General features: G+C 34.2%; 1 long non-coding RNA gene across 2 annotated transcripts; it reads left to right on the top strand.

Moving 5' to 3' along the window:
• Positions 1 to 223: 223 nt before the first annotated feature.
• On the top strand, positions 224 to 8,100 carry LOC110793087 (uncharacterized). 2 transcript variants are annotated; one of them, XR_008923843.1, is made up of 5 exons: positions 224 to 1,297; positions 1,879 to 1,950; positions 2,606 to 2,661; positions 6,949 to 7,020; positions 7,676 to 8,100. It is a non-coding gene; the product is annotated as an uncharacterized lncRNA (long non-coding RNA). The 2 variants fall into 2 exon arrangements; XR_008923842.1 differs by having other exon boundaries at positions 6,949 to 8,100.
• The last annotated feature ends 6,255 nt before the right edge of the window (positions 8,101 to 14,355 follow it).

Below are 14,355 nucleotides of genomic sequence, written 5' to 3'. Positions count from 1 at the left end.
CTAATTGAGTAAGTGATGGACTACGTTTTTTTTACCGGACGACTAGGGCTTTTTTCTAAATGGGCCTATATAAAATTTGGGTAAATATGAAATATAGTACTAATTTTTTTAAAAAATAAAGTTATATAATGCGGGTAGGAGGTGGGGCGGGCGGGTAAGAGGCGGGGCGGATAGGAGACGGGGCGGGTAGGCAGGTATGGAGCGGGTATGACCTAAAATCCACCACCTACCCGCTACCCATGGCGGGTATGGATTTCATACCCACCACCCGCCTACTACCCGCCAAAGTTGTACCCATCCCCGCCCCAACTGGGGCGGGTGCGGTGCGGTATCCGCAATTTTTTACCCACCTGCCATCCCTAATCAACATCACGCATCATTCTTCACCATCATCACTAATCACCATATTCATCATCATACATCCATGGAAGCTTCTTGCAAGTTGCAAATTCACTACTTAGCTTCTTCTACGTGTAAATCTCTAAATCAAACACCATCATCAAGCTCTCTCCACCATATGATGCACCACCCAAATCACCCAATCAAAATTGATTCTCAATCTGAATAATCACTCAAATTCATCTATAAATAGTGCAAGGATTCAACACAATTCAATTCACAAATCAATTGCAAACCCATCCTCAAAATTTCAGAAAGTTTAAATTCAAGAAAATTCATTTTAAATTTCACAAATAAACTCCCTGCTTCTCGTTGCTCCGGTCGACCACCACCGCGGCTCTGCCGCTGCGTCAGCCACCACCACCCTGCTTCTTCGACCTTCTTCCTTCTCCTCCCGCAGCCTTGTTCTCTCTTCCCTCCTCGCGTCTGCTTCTGTCTCTCCCTCTCTCGCAACTCTCTCTTGTCTCCCTCCCTTCTTGCTTCGGTCCACCGGAAACCACCACCACCAAAACCCGCAGCCACGACCACCTGCAGCGCCGCCCTCCCTGGCGCCGCGAACCACCTGCATCTCCGCCTAACACCAGCCACACTCCGTCGCCTTCCTCCTTCGTCATCTTTCATCCCCCTGCCTCCCTCCTCTGCCTCCCTCACCCGCGACTCTCTCCCCATCCCTGCAGCGTCGACACCACCAAAACCGCGGCCACCTCCTCCCCTCCCGCCTGCTGTGCCGCCCAATCTAAGCCGTGCAACCACCCACGCAGCTCCCTTCCTTCTCCCCTTCTTTGTCGTGCTCCTGCTATTGAGAGACCAAGTTGGTCTTTTGTTTTCTTTTTAAACCAATTCCTAAAACAATCAGTAAATGAGTAACCCAAAGTCCATTTTCTTGACCCATTAATGAGTAAGTTGGCCCATTCACCTATTTTCTATCTTAATTCTTATGTTTTAATCATATTTATTTATATTCAAATATTTATTTAAGCTATTTGATTTGTTTTCACATTTTATTGTTTATTGAATTATTATTTCAAATAATGTTATATTAATTATTATTATTATTATTATTATTATTATTATTATTATTATTATTATTATTATATAACATTTTCCTATTTCTAAAGTAAATAAAATAAATTATTCATTATTACTTTAATTATTTAATTATTATGAATTATATTTACAATAGGCTATACTATTTTCATGACAAGTTTAACAAGAATATTTGTTTTCAAACTAAAGTAATTAATGTCGTATTTTACAAAATAAGCGTATTTCTAATATGTGAGTAACTATTTTAAAATAATTATATTAGGTAAGTATATTTGTTTTAAAAGAGTTTTCTTATAACATTATAAAATATTTTCTTAAAAGTGAATTTTAAAGTTGGTAATTATTTAGAATCTAAGGGTAGTTCGATGATAGGTTTTATTATAATTGGTTCGAATAACTACTAACATCGTGATTAAATTCTTACATTACAAGATTCGTTTCTCGGAATTCAAGGCGAACGATCCATTAAAGTTAATGAGTAAGAATTACGTATTGCGGTATAAGGTAACATCTATTGCTAACACCCACAATCCCCTTCGCAAATGCGTTTATGGAAATGATTTATGAATTTGAGAAATGCTTTATGATTTACAACCATGTTTATGATATAATTCTTGATTGGATTGTGGGATGCCTTTTGATTTCAATAATGATTTTATGAAAGTATTAATTATTTCAATGAGCTTTAGGAAGCATGATTTATGATTACGAAATGATATTCTGTCAACCCATGAATAAGAAACGAAACATGATAATGAAAAGTGAAAGACAAGGTTCTGGCAGTATTTGATCTGTTCTGTTCTGTTCTGATTCTGATTCTGATTATGGTCGTGCACGTACCCTCGTACCCCGCTACCCCATAATGGGTAACGTCTATTTCTGTCTGATTATGATGGTACGATCTGGTGGGAGACGTCCTACATTCTGTTCATACTTGCCAGTAACCATGAATGAATGTTTTTAATAATATAATGGAAAACTATTATATTTCATCTTATTGTTTATCTTGAATTGCAAAAGATTTTATGAAATGATTTGCAAAAAGGTTTTACAATATTCTACTCTCATTCTGTTTGCAAATAAAATGAATTGAAATGAATTTACGTTGTTAGGGTAGTTGTTACTGGGCCTCGGCTCATGATATTGCTTTTGGTTTTAGGTACCGAAGAGGACAACAGGATGGATTAGTGGTGAGGACGTATCCGTTAAAGCAAGGTTATTTAAGTTGAATAAATAAACTTAGTAGTTAATTATGTACTCAAACTCTAGCTTTAATTCTAAGAATTATTACGGGTTGTATTATGACAATTTAGTTAATATCACGAGTCTTTTGTTTCATTAATATTAGTTTACTTTAATATTGAATTATGCGCCTTGTATCTCTCAATAGAGAGGTACGGCATGTGACGCACCGACTAAATTAGGATTCCGCTGCTAATTATAGATTAATTAACTTAATAAAATTGATTAGAAGTCGGGGCGTTACAGATTGGTATCAGAGCAAAGGTTCTGAGACCGAAAAATGAAGCCTTGTGGGCTTTATGCTAATAAATGCACTTTAGGAATAAAATGAATTAAAATAGGTTACAGTGTTTAAAAAGGAAATTGAAGAATTGAAGAATCTGAGACCGAAAAATGAAGCCTTGTGGGCTTTATGCTAATAAATGCACTTTAGGAATAAAATAAATTAAAATAGGTTATAGTGTTTAAAAAGGAAATAGAATAATTGAAGAATTTGAGGATTAAGTTATTAAAATGGATTAATAAGTTTAAAATGAATTTTAGGTTTAAATTTTATGAGCGTGAGTGATAGGAACGGGAAATTGGGAACATTTTCTGTTTATAAATTGTTTTTGTGATTGTTAAAACGCTAAGTCTGAAGACTCGAATCATGTATTCCAAACGATTTAACGATTAGACGCACGACGTTCCAAACGGATTGACGGCAAATCAAACAACACCAAGAACGTTGAAATGACGTAACGAGACGACATTCTTGACAAATTGACGACGGCTTAAGAAACACCAAGAACGTTGAAATGACGTAACAGGACGACATTCTTGACAACTTGACGACAGCTCAAACGACATCAAGAACTTCGAGGCAACGTAATCTAACGACTAATCATGACGTTCCTAAACGACGCCTTCAACGACACTAAGAGCATCGAGATGACGTAATCTAGCGTACCAGACGATTTGACAAGGGCATCAACCGAACGTTAACCGATTATGAAAACCGATGAAATTTTGGAATCATTAATTATCGTTTTAATTGAAGTAGAAACGAGTAACGTAGAGCGTCGACCTCAACAATGGTGATGAAAATTGAGGACCTCTCTTCAAGAAATAAAGACGAGACTCGAACAATCAAACTTTCGAAGACGCCCAAGGAGATGCTAATGAATGGAATTGGCAATTATCTGTCTGAAAAAAAGGGAATAGTTAATCTTCATGTATGCTACAAAATTCATCGAACTTTCTCGACTCGTTCCAGACACGAATCCCTCGAAGGACAAAGGCAATAAATCGTCTCGAAATGAATCGCATGGAAGGATGATCGAACCTTGTTATCCGCACTCGCTTATCTTCTTACCTAAGAAACTCATACCCAGAGTATATATGATATTAACGTGGATAGAACGACGAATCGACGAGAAGAAATTTACGACAATTGTGAAGAAAATGGAACTTCAAGAAGGACAACACAAGGAAAGAATCTTATAAAAGACAAATATCGAGGAAACAACGGAAACAACGATATCAATATATCACAAGGATGTACCAAGTGTAGAAGATTGAACCATACTCACAAGGATTGTCGAGCCACTACGAGATAATGCTACATGCAAGAAAAGAAACCATCAAAAAGTTAACGATTGCCATCGACGACCTCCAACACAACGCGACAATACGAACGATCAAACTAGTTGCAACCATGGAAATGCACTACGAATGCGAAATGTAATCCGACATGCACGTGCACGAATTTTTATAATGAAAAGTGATGGTCCTGACGTAATCGACGATAGCTACAATGATCATTTCCTTATCGACTCTCGTTGGACGCCATTTATTGATGATTGATGCGTACGATAAAAATTCCGGTTGTAGAATAAAACATATTAACTTTTTGATATACCACGTGCCAAGAGCTAACTCCGCATTCTCTCTTTAAGCATGTTTGAAAAATCGTTCTTTCAAGCAATGTGATTGAAATGAATCTAACCAATGTCAAAGCTACGGTTGATATGTGATCGATTAAAGATTTATGAATACGATATTTCGTTACTAACATAAGTTTTTCGAAAGTTCTAAATTCCAAGTTTCGAGGACGAAACATTTTCTAAGGAGGTAAGGATGTAATACCCCGTATTTATGAACATATTTTTATTAATAATAATTAGCTTTATCGGCTTTTAAAGCATCTTAATTTGAACTTTTAAAATTTCTTTTTATAAAACGAGTGAAGTATATTTCGTTTATATTTATTCTTTCGGTTATTTAAATTGATATTAAAATGTTTTGATTATAAATTATATTTAATTTCCATAAATTTATCGATGTACTAAATTATGATTTTAAAGCGAATTTAACATTCTATAAGCGGAAATTATATTATTTATTGATTTTAAAGTTATTACGATTTAATTTTAATTAATTTCTAAAACTTTATTAATTTATAAAATTACGATTTTAAAACCGTAATGCTTTTATATAGGCAACTTATTTTCTAAAAACGAATCGAGTTATTTATTAAACTATTTTCTAAATATATTCATTGGGTCAACCGTTTCAACATTACATAGTCAAGCCCAAACCAATAAGCCATTCAAGCCCATCAAAATGCCATCCTAAATCTGAATTTTTAAACCCAAAAGAAAAAGGAAAATAAAAATCAACACCAACATCATCAACATCACGCATCATTCTTCACCATCATCACTAATCACCATGTTCATCATCATACATCCATGGAAGCTTCTTGCAAGTTGCAAATTCACTACTTAGCTTCTTCTACGTGTAAATCTCTAAATCAAACACCATCATCAAGCTCTCTCCACCATATGATGCACCACCCAAATCACCCAATCAAAATTGATTCTCAATCTGAATAATCACTCAAATTCATCTATAAATAGTGCAAGGATTCAAATCAATTCAATTCACAAATCAATTGCAAACCCTTCCTAAAAATTTCAGAAAGTTTAAATTCAAGAAAATTCATTTTAAATTTCACAAATAAACTCCCTGCTTCTCGTTGCTCCGGTCGACCACCACCGCGGCTCTGCCGCTGCGTCAGCCACCACCACCCTGCTTCTTTGACCTTCTTCCTCCTCCTCCCGCAGCCTTGTTCTCTCTTCCCTCCTCGCGTCTGCTTCTGTCTCTCCCTCTCGCAACTCTCTCTTGTCTCCCTCCCTTCTTGCTTCGGTCCACCGGAAACCACCACCACCAAAACCCGCAGCCACGACCACCTGCAGCGCCGCCCTCCCTGGCGCCGCGAACCACCTGCATCTCCGCCCAACACCAGCCACACTCCGTCGCCTTCCTCCTTCGCCATCTTTCATCCCCCTGCCTCCCTCCTCTGCCTCCCTCACCCGCGACTCTCTCCCCCTCCCTGCAGCGTCGACACCACCAAAACCGCGGCCACCTCCTCCCCTCCCGCCTGTTGTGCCGCCCAATCTAAGCCGTGCAACCACCCACGCAGCCCCCTTCCTTCTCCCCTTCTTTGTCGTGCTCCTGCTATTGAGAGACCAAGTTGGTCTTTTGTTTTCTTTTTAAACCAATTCCTAAAACAATCAGTAAATGAGTAACCCAAAGTCCATTTTCTTGACCCATTAATGAGTAAGTTGGCCCCATTCACCTATTTTCTATCTTAATTCTTATGTTTTAATCATATTTATTTATATTCAAATATTTATTTAAGCTATTTGATTTGTTTTCCCATTTTATTGTTTATTGAATTATTATTTCAAATAATGTTATATTAATTATTATTATTATTATTATTATTATTATTATTATCATCGTTGATATTGAAATATAAATTATAACGATGTTTTATTTATTCATTATTATTATTATTATTATTATTATTATTATTATTATTATTATTATATAACATTTTCCTATTTCTAAAGTAAATAAAATAGATTATTCATTATTACTTTAATTATTTAATTATTATGAATTATATTTACAATAGGCTATACTATTTTCATGACAAGTTTAACAAGAATATTTGTTTTCAAACTAAAGTAATTAATGTCGTATTTTACAAAATAAGCGTATTTCTAATATGTAAGTAACTATTTTAAAATAATTATATTAGGTAAGTATATTTGTTTTAAAAGAGTTTTCTTATAACATTATAAAATGTTTTCTTAAAAGTGAATTTTAAAGTTGGTAATTATTTAGAATCTAAGGGTAGTTCGATGATAGGTTTTATTATAATTGGTTCGAATAACTACTAACATCGTGATTAAATTCTTACATTACAAGATTCGTTTCTCGGAATTCAAGGCGAACGATCCATTAAAGTTAATGAGTAAGAATTACGTATTGCGGTATAAGGTAACATCTATTGCTAACACCCACAATCCCCTTCGCAAATGCGTTTATGGAAATGATTTATGAATTTGAGAAATGCTTTATGATTTACAACCATGTTTATGATATAATTCTTGATTGGATTGTGGGATGCCTTTTGATTTCAATAATGATTTTATGAAAGTATTAATTATTTCAATGAGCTTTAGGAAGCATGATTTATGATTACGAAATGATATTCTGTCAACCCATGAATAAGAAACGAAACATGATAATGAAAAGTGAAAGACAAGGTTCTGGCAGTATTTGATCTGTTCTGTTCTGTTCTGATTCTGATTCTGATTATGGTCGTGCACGTACCCTCGTACCCCGCTACCCCATAATGGGTAACGTCTGTTTCTGTCTGATTATGATGGTACGATCTGGTGGGAGACGTCCTACATTCTGTTCATACTTGCCAGTAACCATGAATGAATGTTTTTAATAATATAATGGAAAACTATTATATTTCATCTTATTGTTTATCTTGAATTGCAAAAGATTTTATGAAATGATTTGCAAAAAGGTTTTACAATATTCTACTCTCATTCTGTTTGCAAATAAAATGAATTGAAATGAATTTACGTTGTTAGGGTAGTTGTTACTGGGCCTCGGCTCATGATATTGCTTTTGGTTTTAGGTACCGAAGAGGACAACAGGATGGATTAGTGGTGAGGACGTATCCGTTAAAGCAAGGTTATTTAAGTTGAATAAATAAACTTAGTAGTTAATTATGTACTCAAACTCTAGCTTTAATTCTAAGAATTATTACGGGTTGTATTATGACAATTTAGTTAATATCACGAGTCTTTTGTTTCATTAATATTAGTTTACTTTAATATTGAATTATGCGCCTTGCATCTCTCAATAGAGAGGTACGGCATGTGACGCACCGACTAAATTAGGATTCCGCTGCTAATTATAGATTAATTAACTTAATAAAATTGATTAGAAGTCGGGGCGTTACAGATTGGTATCAGAGCAAAGGTTCTGAGACCGAAAAATGAAGCCTTGTGGGCTTTATGCTAATAAATGCACTTTAGGAATAAAATGAATTAAAATAGGTTACAGTGTTTAAAAATGAATTATAATGTTATATTAATTATTATTATTATTATTATTATTATTATTATCGTTGATATTGAAATATAAATTATAACGATGTTTTATTTATTCATTATTATTATTATTATTTATTATATAACATTTTCCTATTTCTAAAGTAAATAAAATAGATTATTCATTATTACTTTAATTATTTAATTATTATGAATTATATTTACAATAGGCTATACTATTTTCATGACAAGTTTAACAAGAATATTTGTTTTCAAACTAAAGTAATTAATGTCGTATTTTACAAAATAAGCGTATTTCTAATATGTGAGTAACTATTTTAAAATAATTATATTAGGTAAGTATATTTGTTTTAAAAGAGTTTTCTTATAACATTATAAAATATTTTCTTAAAAGTGAATTTTAAAGTTGGTAATTATTTAGAATCTAAGGGTAGTTCGATGATAGGTTTTATTATAATTGGTTCGAATAACTACTAACATCGTGATTAAATTCTTACATTACAAGATTCGTTTCTCGGAATTCAAGGCGAACGATCCATTAATGTTAATGAGTAAGAATTACGTATTGCGGTATAAGGTAACATCTATTGCTAACACCCACAATCCCCTTCGCAAATGCGTTTATGGAAATGATTTATGAATTTGAGAAATGCTTTATGATTTACAACCATGTTTATGATATAATTCTTGATTGGATTGTGGGATGCCTTTTGATTTCAATAATGATTTTATGAAAGTATTAATTATTTCAATGAGCTTTAGGAAGCATGATTTATGATTACGAAATGATATTCTGTCAACCCATGAATAAGAAACGAAACATGATAATGAAAAGTGAAAGACAAGGTTCTGGCAGTATTTGATCTGTTCTGTTCTGTTCTGATTCTGATTCTGATTATGGTCGTGCACGTACCCTCGTACCCCGCTACCCCATAATGGGTAACGTCTGTTTCTGTCTGATTATGATGGTACGATCTGGTGGGAGACGTCCTACATTCTGTTCATACTTGCCAGTAACCATGAATGAATGTTTTTAATAATATAATGGAAAACTATTATATTTCATCTTATTTTTTATCTTGAATTGCAAAAGATTTTATGAAATGATTTGCAAAAAGGTTTTACAATATTCTACTCTCATTCTGTTTGCAAATAAAATGAATTGAAATGAATTTACGTTGTTAGGGTAGTTGTTACTGGGCCTCGGCTCATGATATTGCTTTTGGTTTTAGGTACCGAAGAGGACAACGGGATGGATTAGTGGTGAGGACGTATCCGTTAAAGCAAGGTTATATAAGTTGAATAAATAAACTTAGTAGTTAATTATGTACTCAAACTCTAGCTTTAATTCTAAGAATTATTACGGGTTGTATTATGACAATTTAGTTAATATCACGAGTCTTTTGTTTCATTAATATTAGTTTACTTTAATATTGAATTATGCGCCTTGTATCTCTCAATAGAGAGGTACGATATGTGACGCACCGACTAAATTAGGATTCCGCTGCTAATTATAGATTAATTAACTTAATGAAATTGATTAGAAGTCGGGGCGTTACATGAATAGAATATACATACCAACAGACAATGATAAGAATAATAGCATACGGGAAAAGGCTCATTCCTTCTCAAGTGCTCTCCTCTCCCCCCCATTCCTTCCTATGTTATCATCCCAACAAGATGTACGAGAAAAGGCTCACACCTTCTCCTGCATGAAATTCAATTTTCATATAAAGCAACACGAAAGATTAAGGGAAGCTTAACTTAGTGACTTTATGAGGTTAAGCTAAGGAATAAGGATAAACAGGTGGGAAAGTGTTCATAAAAGATGTGTACTTTGAGTTTCACCCAAGTACTTCGTAGGGTTACCAAAACTTCTTCAACAACGCTCATATTTTTACCTTTTTCACCTCAATATTAGACCAAAACATCGACAAGAAGTCAAAATTACTGCCCAAACAAAATAGCCGAGCAGCAGAAATTTCGACCAAACACAAGGATAGAACTTGGTATACTAAAAACGAGCCACTACTTTCAATCTTACGAAGTAACATATTCAGTCCATATCCATATTAAACAACAACTAACCCTAAAAAAAATCAGCAATCCAACACACATTTCTCCTCATAGTTCATAGTATTGTCATTGGCTTCCTGACAACAATGTGACGCGTCTTTACCAGCTACCCTTACCCCCAAGTCCCAACCACTACCAAAAAATAAACAGGAAAAGAATTTAATATGTCCAAAAAATAAACCAAAATAACAATCTACAAATTCATAATACCTACAGGGAATTTACCCCCAAAAAAAGAAAAAGAACACCGCATAAACATACATGAATTTAAACCCTAGGGTTATTGATACGGGGGAAAATCTTTGTTTTAACATGAACAAAAAATTAGGTAGAAACTCAATTGAGAAAATTTAGCTAAAGGAAATTTAGCAAAAATCCAAATAAAGAAAAAAAAATTACAAGAAATTGTAGAATTAGGAAAACTCACAAGGGTCTCCTCTCACAAGAATTAGGAAAAGCAGCGGCGGCGGGGGAAAAGCAGCGGCGGCGGGGGAAAAGCAGTGGAGATGTGTGCTCTCAATGTTTAATTTCGCGCCTTGTTATGAACTAGAGAAGAGGAAGGAGCAGAGAACCAGAGAGGGGAAGGAGAAAGAAGGGGAACCAGAGAAGGGCAAGGAGGGGAAGCGGGAAATGAAAAAGCTTTTGAGAAATATTTTTAGAAATATTTTGTGCGGCTCATATGTAAAATGAGTCCGCACTTGAACTCAAGTGCTGCCAATTTTCTAAAATAACCCCGCACTTGTGAAAATGTATAATTTCTTTTTTTTTTAGTGCTCTCAAGTGCTTCCAATTTATTAAATGAGCCGCACTTGAAGGGAAGCACATGACGATTTTTCCTCTAGTGAGTTTCCAAAATAATTCTTTTATAAATTTTAGTTTTTGGATTAAAAAAATAAAATTGTCGTGAATAAAAACATTTTAAAATCTTTTACAAATTATGAAAATAGGATTTAAAATGTAACTAAGTTCGTAAATATGAAATTAAATTATAGAATCTGAAAAATAAAACCTCGTGTAAAAATATTAAAATTCTCAAGTCAAATAAAACTTTCGTTATTTAGAATAGATTTCGAAATTAGGATTTCAAAGCATGTTAAGCTAATAAAAATAATTAAGTATAATTAATCGAGTTTTAAAAGTACGGAGTATTACACTCTTACCCTCTTTGAAAAAGTTTCGTCCTCGAAACTGGAGCTCAACTAGGTTGGACTTAGACTAATGTTCTTCCATTGAAAACATGTCATAATCAATCATTTAGCCTAACATACTTTTATGGTTGAGACAACATCATAACATAATCATTCATATAATGCATAAATATACATTATACAGTTCTTAAGATAATAATTATTCCGATAGTCTTTGCGCTTCGACTTCCTACGTGACCTCAGATGTCAAGTGATTGGCCCACAAAAGCTTTAATCATTGGAATCTCTATGCCTAAGTCGGTTGGTAGAGCAAGTCGATATGCTAAAAATTCACCTACTCTTCCTAACATCTCGTATGGCTTGATTTATCTTGGACACCATTTTCCAGATTAACTAATACACATTATTTCTTTCATATGGCACACGATCTTCAATTTCGACTTCATACTATCTTCTTTGTAGGTTTGCCTAATCCTTTAGCTTACTTTGAGTTTCCCTTTGCTCTCAATTGGGCTAACGAGTTTTGTAGGTAGTTTCTTGGATCACCTTTAGTCCTCCAGCACGTGTTTCTTTGATTTTTGCTTCAACACATGGATGTTCAATATTTCCTCTCCTAAGTTAAATTATTTCATAGAGTAAGGCTCAACCAAATTACATGACTCGATCCTCGAACATAGACATGTGTGAGATTGCTATAATTACCCAAAATATAAGGTAGATGCTTTAGCATAGATTAGTCTAGGTTGCTCACTCTAGGTTGCCAATTTCGCAGCCTTTGAAATTACTTTTGAGTCTATACCAATCTTGCCAACTTAACATATTTCAAAACTTTATGAACTCCTGTATTTTCTTCAAATTTGTTCCTTGGTGTTCTTCATAATTCTTAGACTATACATGGGTAGGTTTAGTAAATGTATCAAAACACGGGTCTTAGTTGTGATTCACCAAGATCCTACATACAATTGGTAACCCCAAAATGATTTCAGCTAACTTTATGGTAGTTGGTTTACAACTTTTAGTATATTCTTAATAGCTCAACTAATCTTCAAAAGTACTTTCGTACCATTTCCATTGATATGGGGTATATGACACATGGCAATAACTTGGCTTGATCCTCTGTAACTTATACTCATATGCTATCGTTTCTTTACATATAAGATTGGGGTTTCTAAAGTGACATCTTCATGTTATCGTTCTTCAAATGATTACCTCAAATTAACTCATCTCTCGACATAATGATAGGGTGTAACCTAAGACCTTGTTATCTGAATAGGGGTGTATCCTGTATCCTTGAGCACTTACAACAGACAACTAAAAATTTCCTTTCCATATTTGTCTGGTAAACTTCAATTTTTGATTTTTCTCTCTTAGTCATTGGAGTAACCTGCTCTAATTTGGTTATATGAATAGGTTTCATTCTTCCTTATATTTGCTAGCCTATCACCCTTACATTACATTATCTCAATATGTCTGAACTTTCTCAGGTCACCTAGTACTCATCAATCTACACCCATCAAACTATTTGGTATAAAATCAGAACATATATGATAAATTATAGAATCATTAGAAAATTACAAACACCATCGGTATCATCTTTTCCTTATTCGCGTGGTTAAGTCATAGAACCTTCTCTAGTCACGAGTTGCTGAGAAATACTACAATATCATTGGTTCTATGATCGATACCACTCGACGATCTTTTACTACTTTTAGTTAACGGTTGAGGTTTGGAATAATCTTCGACCGTAATGGTCATGACTTCCACAATGAACATTTCCTTTATCTAATCAATCAAAGTTGGTCTCGTTACTAAAGAATTTAAACAAACATTTCCTTTATTCTTAATGAACTTGAGTTCTATCTTTTACAAATCATCTTGGTTGGTTCGGAAAAAGTAGGATCGAATTTAGGTAAGACTTTTGACTCAATACATCTACAATAATATTAGCTTTTCTAGCATGGTATTGTGTATCAAAATCATAGGTATGGTAGTTCTGTTCACGGACATTGAGTTGGCGAGAAGCATAAGCTATGACCTTTTCATAAGACATATCCTAACCCATTCTTTGAAGCATCACTATAAATAACAAATCCCGCGGTTCCAGATGGAGGGGTAAGAATAGAGGCAGTGGTGAGACGCTGCTTAAGTTCTTGAAATGCATGTTCGCAGTCCATCCCACACAAATTGGTATTCTTTCTGACTAATCGGATTATAGGTAAGGCAACCTTAGAAAAATCTTGAATAAATCTTTGGTATAATCCAGCTAAACCCATAAGACTTCGTACTTCTAGGACATTAGTTGGTCTAGGACATTCCACGTACAATTTCTTTTATTTTTCTCAGATATACCTTTCTCATAAATAATATGACCTAAGAATGATATTTCCTTAAACCAAAATTCACACTTTGAAAATCTCGCATATAACTGGGTTTCAATCAATGTATCGAACACTTTTCTCAGGTGATCCTCATGTTCCTCATTACTCTTAGAATATACCACAATATCATCAATGAAAACAACTACAAACTATCAAGGTATGGTTAAAGAATGTGGTTCATCAAGCCCATAAATACAACTGGTCCATTAGTTAACCCAAAAGGTATTACAGCGAACTCATAGTGATCATATCGTGTTCTAAAGGCTGTCTTTGGAATATCCTCAGGTTTAATTCGATGTTGAATGTATCCATACCTCAAATATATCCTTGATAATACTTTCGTACCTCAAAGTTGGTCAAACAAATTATTAATATTCTTCATAGCAATCTTGTCTAACTCCTTATATTATATGCATAACCTCAATGTTTCATTATTTACAAATATGACAGAGCTCCCCAAAGTGAAACACTCATTTGAATATACCTTAATCCAAGTAAATCATTTAATTGTTTCTTCAATTATTTGCAACTCAGTTGGTGTCATTCTATAACTTCTTTAGAGATAGGGGTGAATCTTGTAATTCATTTGATGCTAAAGTTTAATTCTCTCTGTGGAGGCATACTAGGTGTCTTTTGTGG

Source organism: Spinacia oleracea, chromosome 6 (genome assembly GCF_020520425.1).
Source record: "Spinacia oleracea cultivar Varoflay chromosome 6, BTI_SOV_V1, whole genome shotgun sequence".
Lineage (NCBI taxonomy): Eukaryota > Viridiplantae > Streptophyta > Magnoliopsida > Caryophyllales > Amaranthaceae > Spinacia > Spinacia oleracea.
This window is presented reverse-complemented; position numbering and strand designations above follow the sequence as displayed.